The 20,233-nt window shown below is 47.9% G+C and overlaps 1 protein-coding gene across 5 annotated transcripts in view; it reads left to right on the plus strand.

Moving 5' to 3' along the window:
* Positions 1-20,233, plus strand: part of LOC102566599 (T-lymphocyte activation antigen CD80) — a 71,863-nt gene that overhangs the window by 5,158 nt on the left and 46,472 nt on the right. For 3 of the 5 annotated variants that reach the window (XM_059720607.1, XM_019476287.2, XM_019476286.2), the window contains exons 2-3: positions 18,120-18,231; positions 18,804-18,927. The gene's annotated coding sequence lies outside the window, so the exon portion shown is untranslated. Of the gene's footprint in view, positions 1-24; positions 113-956; positions 1,064-18,119; positions 18,232-18,803; positions 18,928-20,233 lie in introns of those variants that run through there. The other 2 variants (XM_019476289.2, XM_059720606.1) reach the window with 2 other exon arrangements.

Here is a 20,233-nt window from a genome sequence, read left to right on the forward strand (position 1 = left end):
AAAGGTGTTCTTTTCTGCAAGCTTCTGGGATCAAAGTCCTCCGGGATCAAAGTCCCTTCATCAGACTCTGGGAAATATATAGATGGTACAAGATGGTCAGAAGTCCCAGTAGGTAGGAAATAAACTTCACTTGTGTACAGAGGGAGCTGCAGAGGGAAGGCTGTCCCTCTGGGGCCATGCCAGTGTCTTTGTGAGCGGTGCTGAGTAGCCCTTGGATGTGTGGATCAGGTAGAAGTCCTTCCCTGGAGGTGTCAGACAGCAGGCAGGGAGGTGAAAAATCTTTCTTGTTGTTCTGCAATGACGTTTAAAATCCAAAATCAGCTAAAATTAAGCATCTTCCAAGTTTCAGGGGTGTACTCAGATCAACATGGCTATCCTAAATGCAATCTGGTGGACAGTGGTGCTTGTCATGACCCAAAGGTCTGATTTGTGTGTGTGTGCGCGTGCGCGCGCTTTGGCACTAAGAATTATCCCCGTGGGTTTACGGCTTCATTGCACGGAGGAGTTCTGCTGCGCAGAGAACCCGTGTGCAAAGGAGTGTTCCCGCCACTTTGCAGCTGTCTTTGCAGGGTGCATTTCCTTTGCAACACAGAAATGCATGGTGCAAAGGAGTTCCCGCTCGTCGTATGCAAATTTGTGTCCCGCTATTGGCTAGTGCTAAATTATTCACACGTGGCAGCTAGCGATTGGCCTACTAGCCGTATAAGAGGCTTGAGCAGTTTCCGCCCAAGCCGAAGTAGACTCCACATCTATCTCGTGGGGACTCTGGGTGTGCGCGGCAGGGTAATAGAAACCCTGTGTGTCGCTCAGAGGAGTTTGGCGGCCTGATCCACCGCCCACCTCTTCCCATCTTCGAACGGAGCCTACTATAAGACGTACCGACGAGTTTTATGCGCGCTTGTCCTGGACATCCGGAGTTCTGTCTACGTGGAGCCTAGCAAACTCCACGTGATTGTTCGTGTTCTGTCTGCGTGGAGCCTAGCAAACTCCACGTGACTGTTCGTGTTTTCTGTTGTAACTGCAACTCAAGCAAGTTCTCAGCCTGCACCGCAACCATCTCGGTGTAAGTAAACAATCTTAAAATCAACCGTTACGTGTCTGTGCCTAATTCTAGCTCGACGCTCGCCCTCTCCGACCCGGCCTGCCCGGGCTGCCGGCCACAGCCCACGTGCAGAGCGACGAAAAGGGCCCGGGGTCTGACCCGGCCCGCACAGTGCTAACATACCTTTTAAGTATTCAGCAGGCAGCCTTCAGGCTCTTCAGGACATGTCACTTCAGTTTTAACGGCATACCTGGCTATGCTTGCCACACCCTTGTGTTTAAGTAAAGGTAATAAACCTAACGTGTAAGCCTGACTTATGATGATTTCCCTATGACTATTGGCTTACTCACCTTTACTCACTCCTGCTCTTGCTTCACTCAGGCACATACAAAGTGATTTTTTTGTAACATCTCTTCTGCCTGATAACAAGGCTGAAAACTTCAGCTCAGCCTTGGTCCCTACGTTTGTTATTTTTGCATTGCTGTGGTTCACACAATTTATAAGCTCAAGTCTTGCTCTTGAATTTAAGGAATAAGGAAATATGGTTGAGGGATTAATGCAAAGGTTCTCAACCAGGGTGATGGGGCACCCTGGGGTGTCTTCAGATCCTTTCAGGGGTGCCATGGTGTAATAGTCACTGTTAGGTGTACAAGCTAAACCAGAGATTTCAGAGACATTAGGGCTGGAAGGGACCTCGCAAGATCATTGAGTCCAGCCCCCCTGCCCCAGGGACAGGAAGTCAGCTGGGGTCAAAGGATCCCAGCAAGATAGGCATCCAAATGCTTTTTAAAAGAGTCCAGAGTAGGTGCTTGCACCACCCCTGGAGGGAGTTTATTCCAAGCCTTGAGGGCTCAGACAGTAAAGAAGTTTTCCCTTATGTCCAGCCTGAAACGGTCTTGAAGGAGTTTGTGACTGTTTGGCCTTGTCATCCCCTGAGGTGCTCTGGTGAACAAGCGTTCCCCCAGATCCTGATGTACACCCCTATGTTAAAGTTTTGTGTGTTAAAAGAAAACTTAATTGAACACTTCTTCCACTAGGTGTCACTCTTGCTTTCCAGAACACTGTACATCAGTGCTTCCTTATACTGGCGCCAAAATTACATTCAATAATCAATAGCAAGAGGAGTACCAGAGGGCAGTGGTAGCAAGCTAATTGACTGTTAGTAGCAGTGGATCACAGAGGAGACTGTAGCTTTGCCCAGGCTTGCCCCAGGTCACATGGTGAATCCGTATTAGAAGTGGTATTAGCACACTGGTCTCCTGTTTTGTGAGAAGGCGGGGTAGATATGCACACCTCTGTCTTGTGGCCAGAGCACAAGACCATGCTGCCTCCCTGCAAGTGACAGCTGGTATAAAGATCTTTACTTTCTTTACACACCTACTTCATCAAAAGAGCATTTCTTCCCAAAGCAGAAGCAATGGATCCTTGGACATTCAAGGTGGGGAGGAGGAGTGAAAGAGTCGAGTCTACACGCTGCAGAAACTGCATGTAGCATGCTGCCTGATTGGAAGGGAGGAAAATAAAGCTAAGCTTGGAGCTGAGGTGAAAGTACAATTACCCTTTGATCCTTCTCACTCGGTGTTGAGCCATTTCTAAATCTGTGCTGTTTTAGAGGCAAGTTATGGAGCTATTGTCATGGGTCGATCTAGGATTTGAAAGGGGGAAGGTGCAGTGGTGTGGTACATCCTGTAACACAACACATTTTTCTTTAATTTATTAGTAAAGATTCTGTTTTTTTTCTATGACAAGGGCCTAACATATTAGTTTAGTTTAAGAGACGAGCAAAAACAAATATAATTGAATTGGGGGAGGGAGGACTGACTGCCAGCTCCAGGATGGGGCAGGCACCTGGTGCCAGGAGCGTTCAGCTGTTACCCCTAGCCTGACCACAGACAGTATCCCTGCATCCATGGGTGGGTCCCCCACACATTCCACCATGGCCCCAAAGTGTCCCTCACTGTCCTTTATGCATTGCCCCTCCCACCTCAACTGCCCTGACTCCATTCAGTCCCATTATCCCACATAATCCCTATGCTCAGCCCCACCCTATCATGCCCCAAGCCCCATCAAATACCATCATCTCCTTCACACATCACTGACTTCAACCCCCCCCCATTGTGCCCCAAAAATTCACTGCATCTTGAACATCCCCCCTGACCCTTTACCATCTCCCTTATACCTCACTGAGCCCTACCATGCCAGTCTGCACATTTAAACATCACTGCAGCCCCCACACTCCTAGGCTCCCCCTGCCTCCCATCCCTCTTGCTCCCAGCTTCCCTCAAATTCCTTTTTACCCCTACAGCCCCCATCATGCCTCTTGGTCCCCAACCCACCCACCTCCATAATGCCCCAACCCCTCCTCACTCCACACCTCTTCCTCGCATGCCTGAAAGCCCATTGGTACCCTTAACTCCCATCTAGCCCCTTGAGGCTTTTAGGAGCCCCTTTTCCTCAAAATACCTTCCAAACATGTATAGAATCACAGAAAATTAGGGTTGGAAGGGACCTCAGGAGGTCATTTAGTCCAACCCCCTGCTCAGAGCAGGACCAGCCCCAACTAGATCATCCCAGTCAAGGCTTTGATTAGCTGGGTCTTAAAAACCTCCAAGGATGGAGAGTCCACATCCTCTCTGGGTAACCTGTTCAGTGCTTCACCACCTTCCTTGTTAGATTGGATATTGGGAAAATCTCTCACTTCTTTTGCTGCAATTTCAGACCATTGCTCCTTGTTCTGTCATCTGCCACCACTGAGAACAGTCTAGCTCCATCCTCTTTGGAACCATCCTTCAGGTAGTTGAAGGCTGTTATTAGATCCCCTCTCAGTTTTCTCTTCTGCAGACTAAATAAACCCTGTTCCTTCAGCATCTCCTCAGAAATCATGTGCCCCAGTCCCCTAACCATTTTCATTACCCTCTGCTGGACTCTCTCCAACTTGTCCACATCCTTTTTGTAGTGGGGGGCCTAAAACTGGACAAAGTAGTCCAGGTGTGGCCTCACCAGTGCAGAATAGAGAGGAAAAATTACTTCTCTCAATCTGCTGGCAACACTCCTATTAATGCAGCCCAGTATGCTGTTACCCTCTTTGACAACAAGGGCACACTGTTGGCTCATTCAACTTACTGTCCACTGTGACCCCCAGGTCCTTTTTTGCAGAGCTACTGCTTGTCTCAAGCCTGTACTGATGTGTGGGATTGTTGCATCCTAAGTGCAGGACTTTGTACTTCTCCTTATTGAACCTCATAAGGTCTCTTTTGGCTCAATCCTCCAACTTGTCTAGGTCACCCTGAATCCTAGCCCTACCCTCCAGCATATTTACTACTCCCCCCAGCTTGGTGTCATCCACAAACTTGCTGAGAGTGCAATCCATCCCATCTTCCCAGGTCGTTAATGAAGATGTTGAACAGAACCAGCCCCAGGATGAATCCCAAGGGTGCTCCACTTCATACTGGCTGCCAACTAGATATTGAGCCAGCAATCAATACCCATTGAGCCTGACTATCCAGCCAACTTCCTATCCATCTTACAATTCATTCATCCAGTCCATACTTCCTTAACTTGCTTGCAATGCTGTGGAAGAGTGTATCAAAAGAAAGTCTTGCTAAAGTCGAGGTATATCACATCCACTTCCTCCCCTGTATCCACAGAGCTAGTTATCTCATCATAAAAGGCAATTGGGTTTGTCAGGCATGACTTGCCCTTAGTGAATCTATGCTGGCTGTTCCTGATCATCTTCTCCTCCAAGCGCTTAGAAATGGATTCCTTAAGGGCCTGCTCCATGATTTTTTCATGGGCTGAGGTCTGCAGTTCTCTGAATCCTCCATCTTCCCTTTCTTAAAGATGGGCACTATGTTTGGCTTTTTCCAATCATCTGGGACCTCCCCCGATTGCCACAAGTTTTCAAAGATAATGACCAGCGACTATGCAATTACATAGGCCAACTCCTTCACCACCCTTGGATGCACTGCATCCAGGCCCATGGTCTTGTACATGTCCACCTTTTCTAACTTGGTCTTTCATCACTGAGGGCTGCTCATCTTCTCCTCAAACTGTGCTGCCTGGTGGAGTAGTCTGGGAGCTGACCTTGCTGTGAAGAGAGAGGTACAAAAGGCATTGAGTATTTTAGCCTTTTCCTCACTTGTCTCTAGGTTGCGTACCCCATTTAGTGAGGGACCCACACTTTCCCTGACCTTCTTCTTGTTGCTGACATACTTGTAGAAACTCTTCTTGTTATCGTCCATGTCCCTTGCTAGCTAAAACTCCAATTGCACTTTGGTCTTTCAGAGAGGGGCTTGTTGGTCTATGGGTATGATTCTTACTTTGGTGTGAGAGCTCCTGGGTTCAAATCCCAGATGAGCCTGCTGGTGGCAAGGGGTGGTGCACTGCTTTATTCTTAATGTCTTCCTGCCCACGTGTAGGGGGGCTGGACCTGATGATCCGTAAGGTCCCTTCCAACCCCTAATGACTATGAAACTGTTTAATCCCTATATGTCTGAGCAATGCTCTTATACTCTTCCCTAGTATTCTGTCTAAGCTTCAACTTCTTGTAAGCTTCCTTTTTTTGTTTTTGTGTTTAATCTCACCAAAGAGTTCTCTGCTAAACTGAGCTGTTGCCTTCCATATTTGCTATTCTTCCTGCACATTGTGCTGGCCGGGTCTGACCCCGGGCCCTTTTCGTCGCTCTGCACACGGGCTGTGGCCAGCAGCCCGGGCAGGCCAGATCGGAGAGGGAGGTCGCCGAGCTAGAATTAGGCACAGACACGTAACGGTTGATTTTAAGATTGTTTTACTTACACCGAGATGGTTGTGGTGTAGGCTGAGAACTTGCTTGAGTTGCGGTTACAACAGAAAACACAAACACACGTGGAGGTTGCAAGGCTCCACGCAGACAGAACACAAACAATCACGTGGAGCTTGCTAGGCTCCACGCAGACAAACTCCGGATGTCCAGGACAAGCGCGCATAAAACTCGTCATTACGTCTTATAGTAGGCTCCGTTCGAAGACGGGAAGAGGTGGGCGGTGGATCAGGCCGCCAAACTCCTCTGAGCGACACACAGGGTTTCTATTACCCTGCCGCGCACACCCAGAGTCCCCACAAGATGGATGTGGAGTCCTCTTCGGCTTGGGCGGAAACTGCTCAAGCCTCTTATACGGCTAGCAGGCCAATCGCTAGCCGCCACGTGTGAATAATTTAGCACTAACCAATTGCGGGGCACAAATTTGCATACGACGAGCGGGAAATCTTTGCACCGTGCATTTCTGTGTTGCAAAGGGAAATGCACCCTGCAAAGACAGCTGCAAAGTGGCGGGAACACTCCTTTGCACGCAGGTTCTCTGCACAGCAGAACTCCTCCATGCAATGAAGTTGCAAACCCACGGGGATAATTCTTAGTGCCGAAGCGCACACAAAAAAATCAGACCTTTGGGTCATGACATCCCCCCTTGCTGAAGGCACAATAGAATTATACTTCAAACCCATCATCCAGGTTATTCATAGCTCTGTCAATGGTTCGCGAAACTAAACGAGCAAAAACAAAATCAGTCAACAATAAAAGTTCGTCCTCAAGGGATCGAATCAAATAATAACCGACACACACATATACATAAAATCACATTCATAACAAAAAACTGAATGATCATGACTTCGGTGGGCGTCATGGTAGAATCGCACGTCAGGCCTTCGTTCCTTTCGGTGATGTTGTCCCTCTCAGGGCCTCTCTCCACCACACACTCCGAATCCCTGATCTGTAAAAGAACTCTCTTAAAATGGTTATTTCACTACTATTTACAAAATCACACAGGACCGCACTATAATGCAGTCGATTAAACTTATCATCACTATTAAATACAAATATGTAAACACGATTTTATACTGGACAGCTCTCTTTCTTTTCACGCTTAGCAACTCGACGAAATCGTCGATGAGTTGTCATCGCCTTCTTCTAGATAGTGAAAACCTAACTCGTAGGCTAGCTGCCATTGTCCCGCGTCTCCTAAAATCCAAAGCTGTCTCTTATTAAGTCCAGAACGCTGCAGGAGGTATCCAAACATGTATCTCTCCTCTTGTGTTCTCTGGCGTAATACTGGACGCTCGGATTCGCGGTGTTTCGTGTTCTGAGCCTCAGTCGGGCGTTGATACTCCTGATCACTGGATAGTCTTGGCTCCATTAGGACGCACAGTCTTGACAACTGATGAAGGAGACTACTCACACGATGATCGACCAGTGGGTTCAGCACAATCCGCAAAACCATGATGTTTCTTTGCCCATAAACCTTAAGACAACTATCTATGCTGTCGAGAGTCACTGGAACGGTTCCAGGGTCTCGCAGGTGACGGTGAGGCCACGGTTGCATTCGTTGGAGCAGTGTTAGTCCCAACGTACGTTCTCTTGGGTTCCAGGCGCAGTACGAAACTCCGATAATAGCCAGTACAAGCTGTTCTGCACCGGTGTGCTCTGGTCGTCCGTCGTGCCATGCGTGGGCCTTCTGTTCGATCACTCCTGCCACAAGCACTGGAATCGGAATAGGCCAGTGGACGCTAAACGCCACCATGTCGATGTCGGTGACATGTCCCCTACTCCATGAAGCTTGTCTCACCAAGAAGCTTGCTTCTTCCTGGTCCAGGAGGTCAGACCCAAGTTCCATGACTAGACGTCCCAACCACACAGCCAGAGTTTCGTCGGGTCGGATCCTGGATTCTCTACACAAATTCTGCAGTTCGGCTCTGGAACAAGCGTAATAGGTGGTAGCTTGAACTGCACTCTGCGGACCAATGACTGGGCTGCTTGATACTGCAGGCTGATCAATTTCTTCGTGAGTTGTCGTTGCTGTTGCTGTTTCTGTCGGAGCTGTAGTCACTGTTACAGTGGGAGTCGTTGCTGTTTCAGGCGGGAGGGGCAGATGCACTCCGCTTGACTCCCCCTCCCTTCGGCAGAGGGGCATGGTCGGCGGAACCGACGCTGCGTCGCTGGGCGGAGTTACCGGCCGAACCCTTGCGGGCTCTCCCAAAGCTCCATCCCTCACTTCCGGCTTCTCCACGCGGTCTTCTCTCTACTCAGTGCCATCTTGTTGAGGCTTTTCAAGATCCCTTTTCTCAGCCGCTTCTCCGACCACCCGAATGCCCATATGCAGCTGGGTCTTTAAGCTTAAAGTTTCACTCATTAAATCAGCCATAGTTTGAAAGGTTGCGTTTAGTTTTCCCCCCTTGTTGCACCGTAGGATCACTCTCTCGTTTACGGCGCGGTCCTCCATCTCCGGGTCTTCGTGGAGCTCGGACGGACGCTCTCGACCCCTTAGTCTAGGCACCACCATGCAAGAGGAAAACCAGTCGATTGGCATTGTCTCTCCCGTCTCTCGGGCACACCGTGAGCAACGGACACACTCCCGAGTGGGGGTCGGGCTTACTGCGCTCGCCGGGTCGACTTCGGCAAGGGTCACAGCATCGAGGGGCCTATACAGGACCCACTCATCGCCCATGATACACCCGAATGCTGCGGGGTGAAGATATATCTCTTTCCCTTCCAGGGCTCCAACTTCTGAAGTTCCCTCTTCTCCCCTTAACGAAAGGTGTCCACGGACACATCTCCGGCCCGTTCCGCCCGCCTGGTGGTACGCGAGGTGCGCCTCCAGTTCTGCGGCGCTTGCTACGCTGCGCCTCCCACTTCTCCAAGGGCAGTTCTCAACTAATTCTAACTCTAGCGAGCCCTCTCCTGATCCCATCGGCATGTGCCGCGGTGATCCCGATCCCATCCTCGTCGCCATGTGCGCGGCGAGGATTCCGCCCGATCCCATCCTCGTTGCCATGTGCGGGCCAGGTCTGACCCCGGGCCCTTTTCGTCGCTCTGCACGCGGGCTGTGGCCAGCACCCCGGGCAGGCCGGATCGGAGAGGGAGGTCGCCGAGCTACAATTAGGCACAGACACGTAACGGTTGATTTTAAGATTGTTTTACTTACACCGAGATGGTCGTGGTGTAGGCTGAGAACTTGCTTGGATTGCGGTTACAACAGAAAACACGAACACACGTGGAGGTTGCAAGGCTCCACGCAGACAGAACATGAACAATCACGTGGAGCTTGCTAGGCTCCACGCAGACAAACTCCGGATGTCCAGGACAAGCGCACATAAAACTCGTCATTACGTCTTATAGTAGGCTCCGTTCGAAGACGGGAAGAGGTGGGCGGTGGATCAGGCCGCTAAACTCCTCTGAGCGACACACAGGGTTTCTATTACCCTGCTGTGCACACCCAGAGTCCCCACGAGATGGATGTGGAGTCCTATTCGGCTTGGGCGGAAACTGCTCAAGCCTCTTATACGGCTAGCAGGCCAATCGCTAGCCACCACGTGTGAATAATTTAGCACTAGCCAATTGCGGGGCACAAATTTGCATACGACGAGTGGGAAATCTTTGCACCGTGCATTTCTGTGTTGCAAAGGGAAATGCACCCTGCAAAGATCGCTGCAAAGTGGCGGGAACACTCCCCTGCACACGGGTTCTCTGCGCAGCAGAACTCTTCCGTGCAATGAAGTTGCAAACCCACGGGGATAATTCTTAGTGCCAAAGCACACACAAAAAAATCAGACCTTTGGGTCATGACACACATCAGGATGGTTTGTTCCTGCATTCTCAGTAAGGTTTCTTTAAAATACAACCAGCGCTCCTGGACTCCTTTCCCCCTCAGACTGACCTCCCAGGGGACCCTGCCCATCAGTTCCCTGAGGGAGTCAAAGTCTGCTTTTCTGAAGTCCAGGGTCCATACTCTGCTGCTGTCCTTTCTTCCTTTAGTCCAGATCTTGAATGTGATCATCTCGTGGTCACTGCTGCCCAAGTTATCATCCACTTCTACATCCTCCACCAGTTCTTTCCTGTTTGCGAGTAGCAAGTCAAGAAGAGCACGGGCCCTAGTTGGTCTTTCCAGTACTTTCACCAGGAAGTTGTCTTCAAAGCTTTCTGAAAACTTCCTTGATTACTGGATTGCCTGTGCATTGCTATACTGTCCCCCATGAGAACAAGGGCTTGTGATCTGGAAACTTCTACTAGTTGTCTGAAGAAAGCCTCGTCTGCCTCATCCTTCTGGTCTGGTGGTCTGTAGCAGACACCCACTATGACATCGCCCTTGTTGCTTTCCCCTCTAACACTAGGCCTGTTAAAAGTCTCTGGGTTATTTCCAGTTCCATACTGGAGCTCTGAACAATCATACGGCTCTTTTACATAATGCACAACTCCCCCTCTTCTTCTGCCCTGCCTGTCCTTCCTGAACAGTTTGTACCCATCCATGTCAGTGCTCCAGTCATGTGAGCTATCGCGCCAAGTCTCTGTTATTCCAATCACACCATAGTTCCTTGGCTGTGTGAGGATTTCCAATTCTTCCCGCTCGTTTCCCAGGCTCCGTGCATTCGTGTACAGACACTTGAGCTGACTAGCCGATTGCCATACTTTCTCAGGAGGAATGAGGCCTCCCCAGTTGCCCCCTCCTCCTCATGCTTCCTCCAGATCTCCCACTTCCCCATGTACCTCAGGGCTTTGGTCTCCATCCCCTGGTGAACCTAATTTTAAAGCCCTCCTCACTAGGTTAGCGAGCCTGTCTACAAACCCCTCCCAAACAGTTCCCCTTCCCCACACAGCCCCCAACAATGAGGGCAGGGCTTTAATTTCCCCCCCTCCCCCCCCCACTGCCCACCCCACCCTGCAGCATGCCCCTAGCCAGCCTCTGCTGCCCTCTACCCATATACAGAAAGAAACAGAGGTGGGGAAGGACTTTCTTCAGCTACTGGCAGTCCCCCTCCCTGGGATGACCAGCTCTTCTGGATCTGTCCATGCCCAGCTTTATGCTGCCCCACTTGTGCCACTGGTTTAGCCTCCCTCAGCCCATGTCATCTGCTGTAATCTACCCCTTTGCTTCACACTTGCAACTCCTTTCTGTCTCTGCTGTGGCACCACACAGCTTGGCCTGCCTTAGCCAGGCTCTTCCCCTCCTTGTCTCTGATTTGTTGTGGGTTGCAAAACTCCTGGGAGCCAAGCCACCTCATACAGTTTCCTTTGTAGCAACATACCTTTCCTACTGGAAATGCTGAGAGGAGCAGCAAAACATTAGCAAGTATAAATAACGGACAGGATAGTTGTTAGAAGAAAGACTAGCTTGATTAGAGAAAGGTAGAAGGCTGATCAAGGGGATGGACGAGTTTAGCAGGAATTGAGCGCACAAATTGAGCCACGATGGGTGCTTGTACACATGATGATGTTCCCGTGTACACGTGAGTAAAATTTCCCTTTGTGTGGCTTAATGGCATCACTCTTTAAATGGGTGTGATTTTGGGGGGTTTTAAATGAGTTTGCATCATCACAAACTAAACCACATCCTGATGTCGTTTAGTTTGCAACGTTGCAACTTGGGATGTTGCAGCCATTAGTCTGTCGGCTCACACCCCCGGCTGTGAGAGAGGCTGTCCTTTACTAAAGGATCAGGCCCCTGTGGCCTCCAAGACTCCTGGGGCCACCTGGGAATGGGCTAGCTTGCTTCTGGGGAAGCACGGAGAGGCAGCAGGAGGGCGGCTGGGTGTGCTGGTGGCCAGAGAAGACAGCAGGGATGGTGCACGGGGTGCTGGAAGCCTGGGTGGGCTCAGGGAAGAGTTGGATTGGGCACCTCCAAGTGCCAGGGAGGGAAGGACTGGGGTCCCCAGCAGCTGATAGGCCACTCAGCCTGCTGGCAGCTGGCCCCACCCCACCCTTCCCCTCCAGCTGCAAGAGAGGCAGGCAGGCTCTGCCAGAACATATTTTTTTCAAAAGATCAGGCCCCTTGCTACTTGTGCCTTCAGCAAGCACCTGTGGCCACCACGACAATGATGTGTACACAGTGACAGAAAAATAAACACACCATTTTAACTACAAACTCACTGTTTCCATTTAGGGGGCATAGAATGCAACCCTGAAGAACTAAACCCCTGTCATATGTACAAGCGCCCGATGTCAACCGACTTCCTCAGCTCCACCTGAATAGCCATGCAGCTGTCCCTGCCAGGCTGTTTGTTTTCAACTACGAGTAGAGCAGGCATCCAAAGATGGTGCAACTGTACCACCTACTGCTACTACCCTCTCCCAGATTCACCTGTGGCAGGTTGGGTAGCTCTGAAGTTTTAAGATATAGGGCAGTCTAGTGATGAGCATCCCTTTTACCAGCTCAAAGTAGGATTGTCTCAAACAGTCTGAGCGAGTGGATCAGGAGTCACAAGACAACTGTGTAAAGGGGGGGATGCAGTTTTAGACTCTGTCACTCCTGTGCCTTTCCCTTTCTCTTGCTACTGCAAATATTCTGATGTTCAGTCATTTGTCCAGCATTACCATACATCCTCCTAATTCTCATGCTCATCCCTTATGCCTTCCCTCTTGTGGTTGTCATCTCCTTTGGCAGCCTCTTTTGTCCTGTCTTGCCCTAATGTGCTCTTTGAGCATGTTACTGCTACAATACTTTACTGAATCTGGCCTCATATAGAAAGTGTCATGCTCGCTGGGTGTTTCCAGGATGCGTATATTTGATTGTATACAGACATTAAGGGTTTTACTGCAATGGAAATAAAATTATGGAAGGTGTTTTAAAGAAATAGGTTGGATGGATCATTTTTGATAGTGCAAGAGCAAGAGATTTGGCGTCTCTGCAGAGCTGCCTTCCTGCCAGCTCCCAGCAGGAGCAGGCTTCACGAGTGGTTCTCATGCCTGTTTCTGAGATGACTTTCTCTACTTGAAGATTCTAGGAAGCAAAAATCCCAGGGGTTGGGGAAGCCAGAACCCCATCCTCTTGCCAGTGCTCAAGGAGAGCTGTGCAGCTCCTGGCTTTTGGTAACCAAACTGGAATATAAGCATAAAACATTTGGGTCATGGCCAATGTCTACCAACATTTTTTTCTTTCATTTTTTCCTCATTATGTATCCCTTGTAAAACTCTTTTAAAAGTCAGTTGTGAATTGAAATCATGTTAACAGGAAAAATCAAAGCTTTTTGTTAAAAAAAATGCCAAAGTGAAACATTTTGACTCTCCCCCCATCACTTACATAATTTATTTACTGACTTGAGCCTTAGTTGTGAATAGCAGTGGTTCCCCTATCATATATAATATATTTGATTTTATACTTGTATTTGCCTCAGCTCTCTTTCCCCCTGCTTGGAGTTCTCTAGTTTATCCTCTGTGCTTCAAACATTTGAGATCTCTCCACCATAGCACTGAACTCTGCTGGGTTCAAGCTAGTCTTTTTGAGGTCTCATGACCAGTCTTACAAGTCAGCTAGTGACTGTGGGTTGCACTAGGGCTCACTGTTGTTAGCGTTGCTTCCTTAAGGTTTTATATCTCTCCTATATATAGTTACGGCAGATGATTATAGCAGGTGTCTGACTCAAGGCTTGATAACTGGGCAAGGAAGGGAGGGAAACAAGAAGTAGGAATAAGATGTGCTGGGCTCATATGGGTTGGGGTAGTGTGTGATGTTATGATGAGACATCCTTTCTGACTATGCAGATGAAGGGGTCATCAGCCACTGGTTCCAGTGTGGACCAGGCATTCCGATCCCACGTCCACATGAGAAAGTGTTAATGCCTAGAATATTCAGAAATCCCCTGCATGTATGAGCAAATGCAAGGGTAGTTTGGTAGCAGTCCTTGGGGATTTCAGGCCAATCAAAAAATGCAGCCCTGGCCATGAGCACAACCCCTGGGGAATTTGGGGGCAGTCAAGAATGCAATGTCGGACATGGGCCCTGGGGAATTTTGGGGTAACTGAGAATGTAGTTGCTGGGCTTGGGCATCTGCCCTAGGGACTTTGGTGGTTTAATATTCAGTGAACATTCAAATATTTGCTGCTTGTCTGTGTATCATTGTGCATGTGGGTTTCAGAGGCATCTGGTACTGATCAATCTGGTTGCCTGAACAAGTGGGAAGAGGAGTTTCTATATTGCAACACAGAGAGCAGCACCCGCCTCCCATCTCTGGCTCATTTATTTAGGTTGTTAAGCAGTGCACCAGCTTGATCAAATACCAAACTACTTAAAGTGGGGTGCTCTGTTTCACGTGAGCTACATCGGGGCTGCTGGGGGTGCCAGAGGAAGAGAACTTAGTTTATTTAGGCTACCAGCGATCAGTGGCTTATGCTGCAATTATTGATTGTCGGAGACCCTCCAGGGTCTCCCAGTGGAAGGATGGGAGAATGTTTTTACATTAGTACAAGGCGTAGTGACACTGGCATGTGGAGTATAGCATTACTTCATGGCTCCTGATTTTTATCAGTTTTTAGGAAACTGAAACCAAAACATGTGCTGGAGGCCAACAGTTTGTGAAGATGTCATGCTGAAAGAAAGGGGATCAAGCCAATGAGAGAGCTCCATGGAGGCAGCAAAGAGCCATCCAATACTAACCTTAAATTAGTCTTATGAACCTTAATTAGCCAAGGCTTGTAGTATCCCCATGAGAGATGAAGTCAACTCTGGGGAAGTAGGCTACAGCAGTGCAAACATCTCTCCAGGCTACTGTGTTAGACCATGAGGATGACATCACAGTGCCGGTTTAGACTTTGTTCACAGTGTGAACAGTTAGGTTATCTGATTTTTTTTTTTTTACAGTGGGTTGGTTGGTTTTGTTTTTTGAGTTGGTGAAAACTTAGCTGATGGCACACACAAGGGCAGACAGTATGGTCTTGCTGACCTGGCCTAGTACCAGCTTAGCAAATGTGTCCAGGACACGGGTCAGCAGCCAGCTCCTGCAAAGTCAACAGTTTTGCTTTACGTGTCTTGTGCAAAAGGACCGTTCTCTTTGAACAAAAACAAAGGATACTCATTATGCCTCTTGGAGGCGCTCCCTCATGCCCTTTGTGAGCGTGGGGGCAGATCTGAGGTGTAAGGTAATCGTTCTGAGTTGCTCTACGTTATACACCCCTATACACCCCAGAGCCAGAGAAAGGTGTAACCTACTTTGACTTGCATCTTCTAATCGAAAGTCAGTAACCCCAACTGAGATCTCTTTAGACATCCATGGGTTGGGCCTAACTGCATGGAAGGGAATTTAAAGGAGTGAAAGGGACTGTAGTTTTACAGTGTAACTGGTTTTTTTTTTTTTTTTAGCTCAGCATTTCAAAATTAACCCTCTAAGGGATCTTCCACCCAGCAGCATGTGCCTTACAGCACATTCATTTAGCACTAATAGCAGTACTAATAACTAACACCTAACTCTTTTAATAGCACTTTTAAAATTATGTGCAGTTGGTTTGTTCTGTGGTTCACAGTAGGGGAAGATTTCTGGGGTTGCCCATAGCTTTAGATTGCTGGCTTGGATAAAAGGTTAGCATCATTTTTTGCCCTTCTGGTGACCAGTAAATAACAATAAAGCAACAACAGCTCATGAATGAATAATAAATAGTCACATCTAGTTCCTTTAAATTAACAGGTTAAATCTGGATGTAAGTACACTTCAAACAAACAATTAGCTTAACCAGTCAGGGCTGATTTAGCTATCTGCTTGGCAGCGCACCTGGACAGTCGGTGGTAAATATGGTTAACTGTTGTTAACAATATGGCAATTAACAATACAGTGAACATTGTTGGCTTGAATGCTAAAAGCAGTTGTGAAAAGTCCACTGAGCTTCCTTGTTGAACAGGTAACTGAAAGGAGAACTGTCTCCAAACACAGGCACATGTCTCAAAACAGAGCTGTGTGAATCTGCTCAGGAATTCGAATGGTCTGTGTGGAGGGGCTATCTATGCCTGGCTCTGGCCCTGGCTCTGGCCCTGGCTCTGGCTCTGGCCCTGGCCCTGGATGGAAGTGGGTGAGAGGCATGGATGTAGAAGAGGAACGGCCTGGTCTAAGGAGTAGTGCATTATTACACAGAAAGAGACAGTTAAAAAGTGCAGCACAGTCACTGAAGTGTGGGTGCAGTGATGCTAAGAAAAAGCTTGAGGGGAAGGAAGCGGGGGAATTGCACTGTTTGAAAGAAGTGTGGACTGGTGAGCAGGGAACCTGTGCATTTACAAAAGCAGGGCCATGTGCCTTTGTAAGCAAACAACTTCCCCCAAAGTCCCTGCCTCTGCCATCCAGTTTCTCCTGCTAACTGGAACAACTTTCAAGAGCCCAAATTACTGACCAGCTAAATGAGTCAAAAGGGATGGCAGTATTCCTCTATGCCTTCCATCCTCTGTCCATGTGTATTAACATGTGAGTCAGTCACTGAAAAGGATGGTTCACAGCCCAGAGTAGATCTTTATGGGGACCTAATGTTTTCTTTTAAGAAAAGGTTTTTGGTTACATTTTCCCTTAAACATCATCTTAGTGTTTGTTTGAGCCTTATGCTGCACTAAACTGTTTCTGGTGGAAGGGGAGGGGATCCATCTGTTGACTTGTATTGTTCCAAAGCAGAAGCAAAAAATATCTAAAATTACAGACTAAATTCCAACTTCACCTCAGTCATTGAAGGAGCACTATTTGAATCGGAGGTTTTCAAAGTCTCACGTAGTGTGATAAAGAAAATGTCTTCTGGCCATCTCTCTCACTCTCAGCACAGCTACAACAGCTGTTTACATGGACATACATTAGGGAAGTGTTAACGTATTTCAGCTGCCTTCAACAGTATGGCTGGTGGGCACAATGTAGTGCCTGTGTAATGGATCAGGACATGATCTACAGTAGGGGAATTCCAATTTTAATGGATGCGGCCCTGACTAAAAGTCAGATCTAAATTTTATTCCTGCCTCTATGATGTGTGCGCCTGTGTGTGTCATGTGCTTACTCTGTGTCTTGTGCAATGGGGATGAAGAGGAGGAGGAGGAGGATGGTTCCTTGTTTTCTGCATTGCAGGCACATTCTCAAACTGGGCAATATTGCCAGCCTCCAGCATGTGACAACTCTGCATCCAGAGGGATTTAAAGAATGATAACATTTGAGTTCTTTTACTTACCATCTGGCTTTCATACCTTTTTGGCAGGGAGGCAGACAAGCACTTGGAAGAGAAACACAGGGAAAAGACTAGAGAGCGAGCTTTTGAGGGGTGCTGGCTTCCGGGGGGCTTGGGTTTGAGCAGGATGCTTCTCCTGCTGGAATAGCCTGGAAAATTTTCTATGTAGCTGCTCGGGGCCAAGAGAAAATCAGAAATCAGTCGAAGCTCTGAATACATGCTTGAGCCTGGATCTGGATTCCCAATGGTTCAGAAAAGGAAAATCCCGTAAGTTTCAAACAGGACTGAAGAAGCCATCTTGATGTAGCATGTGCCCTATTCAGAACTGGTGCATTAATAAAGTGGCTTTCCCAAGGTCAGGCAGAATGATTTTGAGCCTGGTGACTTTAAGTGCTGCTTATCACCCATACTCTCACCTTCATTAGAGTGAGAACTGTCACACTAGCAAATGGTGGTGTCAGGAATTGGTTCCCTCATCTGTAGGCTACAGGGCCTGATCTACAGCCCACTGAAATCCATGAACAGGCACCGCTTAACTTCTGTGAGCTTTGAGCTTGACTTGAGTAACAGATTTGATGTTTCCATGTTGTAAAGTCAGCACCCAATGTAAAAAAAGTGCATTTTGACTTGGGTTGTTTTGTCCACACTGACAATGTCACTTGTGCACAGTAGTAAGATTTCTGGGATTGTATCCCAGGGTTCATATTGTATTGAAAAAAAGCTGATCTGTTCTAGGAATTCTTTCTGGTGAACTGTAAGAAAACTTGTCTGTCTTTTCTGAGCATCTCTGGGGAAATTGTGGGAAGGCACTGGAGGACTAGCAGCACTTGTGTGGCACTAGCCTGCATATGCATTAGCAAATATAAGCTTGCATTCACATTAGCACAACTAACCAGCTGTCAACTCCTGCATTAGTATATACCCCTTGATGGGCCACCTAACTCGAGTAAACAGTGGCACACACAAAGAGAAACCTTTACTTTGGCCTTGTCTTTGTTGCAAAGTTAAAGAGAATACTATGCAATAAATGTGAACAGCTAGCATGTTTTAAATATGTCCTGTCCCTGTTAATGGAATGGATTAAATTGTAGTGGCATACTAGCAGGCTAGTGAGAGTGTGTTAGCCTGTATTAACTGTTTGTTTCCTATTTTCAGGTCAGACTTCTGATCAGTGCAAAAGGCTGGGAGCTGGGAGGAATTCTGAGAGGAACAGCAGAAGTTTTTAAGGAACTGGGCTTCGTAGGGAAAGGACAAGAATGCCAGAGGGGTACGTTTTTCATCCTGGCTGTAGTCCCCTTGATGTTGTTGGCACCGCAGCAGGGATGAGTAGTATATGCAGCTTGCTACATGCAGGCATCACAGCTATTTATTGAGGTATACAAAAGCAGCAGCAGAAGAGAAGCTGGTTAGAGATGACCAAGGCATAGCCCCAGGGGAATGGCACTGAGCTAACAAATACTATATGTCCCTACTAGTGGTGTCAACCAAACTGAGGAATAACCTCCTTTTATTTGAACCATTTAAATTGAGACTGGACCAAACCAGTGTAAAACCCCTGTTCTGGCAGGAATGGGTAGGTGAGGGTTGGTTATTTGTCAGGATGGCTGTCTTCCAAACTGGATTCTTCTGCTGCTGGGAAGCGATATGGTTATTTTTCTTTCATCATGACCGGCACATTTGGAAATGTCACCGATGGGAGTGCCCCATGTTTAGGTTTTTTGTGTACACCAAAAGCTCGACTGCCTGGGAGAGAAAGTGCAGAAGGGAAAGGACAGCAGGGTTTGCTCCTTAAAGGTTACTTCTGCATTTTTACAGTGTGCTTTGTGATATGTATTTCAGAGAATCAGGAAGTACTAGGATGTGGTAGAAGAGGAACAAATGCAACAAGACCACTCCATGGTATCCAGCAGTCTGAAAAGTCAGAAATATAGCTTCCTGCTTCCCTTCTATATTTAAGTGCATAGTGAGTCAACCATGACATCACCTTGAATTCAATTTTTCCTCAGAGGTGTGGGAATGGGGGGTTGTGCTTTTTTATGACATGCATCCTCTGCCCTTTCCCTTCCTTTCCTCCCTCCCTTCAAATATGTCATGGGGGAAGTGAGGTCCTTTCTGGATGCCACAGAAACAGCGGGCAAAATCCAAACACTATCACTGCCATCTTTATTGGGTACAAGCAGATGCTACCCATGGGAGCTCTCTCTCTTTATGGCCAAAATGGTGTTTTATATTGAGCCTGAGAGCGGATGTGCATGGCCTGATGTTCTGTACCTAGAGTGGGAGAGGTTGGAGTGACAGTGTTAGAGGGGAAAGGCAAACGAGGTTGATCCTATCCCAGGCTGCACGCAACAACAGGTGATCGGGGTTGTGCTCCCACATGTAAACCCACAGACGTAAAGAAGCCTTCCCATCTAGTCACTTTAGGTAGTGTTGCTCACCACCCTTAATTCCACAGGGACTCCTGCCAGTGGCTTGCCCTGTGCCTCCCACACAGGGCAATTGCTTCTGCCTCCAGCAGGCAGTGGAACACAATAGTCACTCCTCCCCCTGGTGCTAGTGTCCCCTCACTCATCCTGGAGTGCGCAACCTTCACCCAACATTGGCTGTGGATGTGCCAAGAGCCTGCGTGGTTGACAACCATCAGCCAGGAGTGTAAGCTTGGAGTGAAGGCACTTGTGATGCAGCACAAGTTAGACAACGTGGGAGGTGTGTTGCATTCCTGTATCTCTTGGGGCACCTGTCTTACCTCTCACAACCCTCCAGTCATTCCAGAAAGAGTGCAACATGTTCCTCTGCATGTTGTCTGTTTGGTGCTACAGTGATAGAAACAAGGATCCACAGTCTCAGACCAGGACATTATAATGTTTTTATTTGACCCTGCGTAGGAGCAAATTAAAATTCTGCTTAGACAATTGTAAAACTTATTTGTGATGCTTTGGGCCTCTGTGATTCATGTACCTAAAAGCATCCAAGAGGCAAAGGGAAATGGTAATGACTTTGGTAATGTCTGTTTGAGGGGAAGATGCTTTCCAAAGCCCTGCCCTGCTCACTTCACCATAATCCACCAATCATCTGCTTGAAATGACACTGTTATCCCAAAGGTGAAAGGCTCCATATCCCTGAAGTCTCCAAGGGCAGGATGAATCCCTTTTTTAATTTTCTACCAACTATCGCTGAAGTATTACCATGTCAGTATTCAAAGTATTCTGACTACACACAGGTTAATCCTCTCTAGGCCTTATGAAGTTGTGCTAAATAAATGCCTGTCT

This window comes from Alligator mississippiensis, chromosome 1, assembly GCF_030867095.1.
Source record: "Alligator mississippiensis isolate rAllMis1 chromosome 1, rAllMis1, whole genome shotgun sequence".
In the NCBI taxonomy this organism is placed as follows: Eukaryota; Metazoa; Chordata; order Crocodylia; family Alligatoridae; genus Alligator; species Alligator mississippiensis.